We start from the raw sequence: 3,826 nt of genomic DNA, 5'->3' as shown, positions 1-3,826 counted from the left end.
AGGTGCACCTCTATACAAAAGATATATAACTGCAGGCGGAACCCCAAAGCAAGCATCATGAGTAGTTCAAAAGACTCTGAAGACAAAGAAGCAAGTTGAGGAAGCTGGGCTGACAGAAGAAGAATTTATGCAGATGGACAAGTTTTCAACCAAGGCAATGAATTTGAAGCTTAGAGGAGAATTTACTAAAGTTTCATGGAGGAGAATTACATGCAACAATGCAGGACTACCTAAGTGAAAGTTTACGCTACTAATGGCTGTTCACAGAAGATTACTAACACGAGAGAGACTAAACAAATGGGGTTGTGTTGAGAATACAGTATGCATACTATGTAACAAAGCAGAAGAAATCATTGAGCATTTGTTTTTTAAATGTTCTTACTCAGCAAGAATATGGAGAACACTACTGCAGTGGCAAGGACTATAGAGGCAGGTGATGGAATGTGGGCAAGAGTTAGAATGGGCTGCAAGTCATTACAAAGGAAGGAGCTCTATAGCAGAAGTGTACAGAATGACCCTAGTTGGTACAGTCTATTGCATATGGCAACAGAGGAACTCAAGGATATTCCAAGAGAACAGAGGAGCATTGAAGCAATTGTTCGACAACTAGTTCAAGATATTCATGGTCGAGGCAACATGATGCAAAGGTTGAAAAAGAGATTATTAGTTCTTAATTACTACCCTAATATCTGTATGGATATGTAATTAGGATAGTAGTTAGAAGACACAATATTGAGAGGTACAATTTGAATCTGGGATTTGTGTCCAAGATCAAACTAAAGAATGGAAATGTTTTGTAAATATTACTTGGTAAATAAAAATGTTTAGTTACCAAATTTTTATTTTATTTTAAATATATGTATAACAGAAAATTAATTTATTTTTGAATTCAATTAGGACAAAATAAATCAAACAATTGAATGCTCATTAGTATGAATTTGTACGTTAGTATTGAAAAGTCAATGGACCAATCTTAAATTCTTAATGGCTTAAGATTTAACGTAGTGCAATTTGGAATAGCCTTTATGGCTTGGACGTTTCTGATCGTCTACTTCTTTGGAATAGCCTGTAATATGGAACATATAGTGTACTTCTTTTTTAGATTATATATACCTCTTTATCTTCATCTCGGAAGAAAGTGAATAAATAAATAAAAAATTCTTATATTGTGCTGGGTTGTTTTTGTTAATCTTTGTTGTTGTTGCTCCTAGTTTATATTAAAAGAGCTTGTTGAATCCTGAGGAATACACCTAATTTTATTAATCACGATATGAGCGAAATATTCTTAAGAACAGTGTTTTTGACACTCTTCAAGCTAAATTTTATTCTCCATAATCCAATTTTTCCAACATTGGTGAAATTAGTAAGAAATCTATGAATTTAAAAGGTTCTTAAACACACTCGAAAAAGAAAAAAATAGTCCGTAACTGAAAAGATTAAGAGCTTACGTATAAATGAAAAAAATAAAAAATAGTCTGACTTACAACTGCTAATTGAACATTATTCATAATTTCAAAAGTAATAAAAATTTAGTCACTTTTTCATGTAAAAATATATTCTGAACAAAAATACTCCAAGAAATTCGGAAAAATTCCAACATAATATGCAGGAAGTTTATACACAAGAGTTTCACAATCCATCATTGCATTTGTCCATATTTTATCTCTGCCTTAAATAGTGGCTACTTTTTAATAACTTTACAAATACTAGCTATTTCCAATAATCACCCGTAAAAATAGCTATATCATGCCATTTTGATCATATAAGGTATAGTGATCTCTTAATAATATGAAGCCTTTTGAAAAAAAATTATATAGATTTGGAGCAAACAATATCACTTAAGAAATTTTATGTAACTAAGGAGTGTGCAATAGGAATTTTACTATAATTTACAAAGACAATTAAACTATGTATTAACTATTAAGCCATTATGTACAAATTAAGAGCCATAAAAAAGGGAGAAAAAAATCAAATTAACACGAAGAGAGAAACAAGGTTGTCTATTCTTCACTCTTTTCTTGATTACATCATGTGTCAATTGACTTCTAGTTGCCTTGACTTGCTTACAATCAGAATTTTCAGTGAAAACAAAATCTCTCTCTCCTTTTTTTTTTATTTTTATTTTTTGCTTTTTAAAAGAAAGATCCAACACTTTTATTCTATCAATTCAAGCGAGTGATTTGCAGCCGTACCTTATATTTGTGCCACCTTTTAACATGTACTTTATTTTTAAAAATTATTTATTTGGTAGTCACCTGACAAAAAATCTGTAATAATATGACAATTACACCCTTGACAAAAGATATAAAACTTGTATCACACATTAATCGCGTGATCTGTAACCTCATTCGTGAAAAAAGATCTCCTCCTCTCCTCTCAGCAGCTTTATCAAAAAATTAGAAACTTATCCAGATTCATCTTCAGAATTACACTTGCATGAAGTTGTTTTATGTTGAAGCTAAAACTTCATGCTAATGTAGCATGAAGTTGTTTCACATTGAGGCTAAAACTTCGTGCTAATGCATGCTGAAGTTATATATCCTGCAGTCTACAGTTTTGTCATGAGTTTTATCCGAAATTTCAGTCTAAACATGCTGAAGTTATTTTTGGTTCATTGCTAAAACTTCAGACTAAACATGCTTAAATTTTTTAGTTTATTTGCTAAAACTTCAGAATAAACATGCTTAAGTTATTGTCTTGTAGTATGTAATTTTCTAATGGGTTTTTGCTAATGCATGCTGAAGTTATTTAGTTCATTTGCTAAAATTTCAGACAAAATATGCTGAAGTTATTTAGTTCATTACCAAAATTTCAGGCTAAACATGCTTAAGTTTTTTAGTTCATTTGCTAAAACTTAAGACTAAACAAGCTTAAGTTTTTGTCTTGCAGTATGTAATTTTCTAAAAAGTTTTTGCTAATGCATGTTGAAGTTATTTAGTTCATTTGTAAAACTTCATACTAAAACATGCTGAAGTTTTGTAACGCAGCCTACAGTTTTGTCCGAGACTTCAGTCTAAACAAGCTAAAGTTTTTTAGTTTATTTGCTAAAACTTCAGCCTAAATATGCTTAAGTTTTTGTCCGGCAATTTGTCAATAGTCGTTTATTAAAAAAGGACAAAATTATTTTTTTAAAATACTTTCAACAAAAAATAGATACGAATGCAAACGAAAAAACAAAATGAGTATAAGTTAAAAGGGGCGACTAAATAAGACGACTCATACAATTTTTACATTCAAGCGGTACCACAAAAGAGAGTCCTGTAATAAAAGAAGTCGCAATATATCCAAATTCCGACGGTCTTGCTTAGTTGGACACACCATTCTTTCTTTTAACTTTTTAACTTCTCAAAGTGTATAATAGTTTTTTTTTTGGTCCAAAAAGTGTATAATAGTTACTCCTAAGTCATATAAATAAGTTAAATTAGTCACCAAAAAACTAAGACATGTGACATTCTATATAACAACTAAAATTACTTAGATAATATTTTTTGCATTATAAGTGATATTCTGATCTATTTTACGTAATATATTTTTCTTTTTAATATGTTATAAAAAAATGATACATACCTTTTTATATACATAAAAATAATTTATTTTTAAAATTTGCATTTTATCCTTAATGATATGATTTCAAAGTCATAAAAATTTAATAGCTTGTTTAGGCCTCATTTGTTTGCATTTAATGAAGGTCTGAATCTTAATCATTCAGATCTCACACATTAAGTGCGTTTGTTTTTAAAGTCTAAATCTTAATTATTTAAATCTTAATCGTTAAGTATGTTTGTTCTTTTTACTTAACAACCAATTAATGAGTGTGAATAGGTCT

Source organism: Nicotiana tabacum, chromosome 5 (assembly GCF_000715075.1).
Source record: "Nicotiana tabacum cultivar K326 chromosome 5, ASM71507v2, whole genome shotgun sequence".
In the NCBI taxonomy this organism is placed as follows: Eukaryota; Viridiplantae; Streptophyta; class Magnoliopsida; order Solanales; family Solanaceae; genus Nicotiana; species Nicotiana tabacum.
This window is presented reverse-complemented; position numbering follows the sequence as displayed.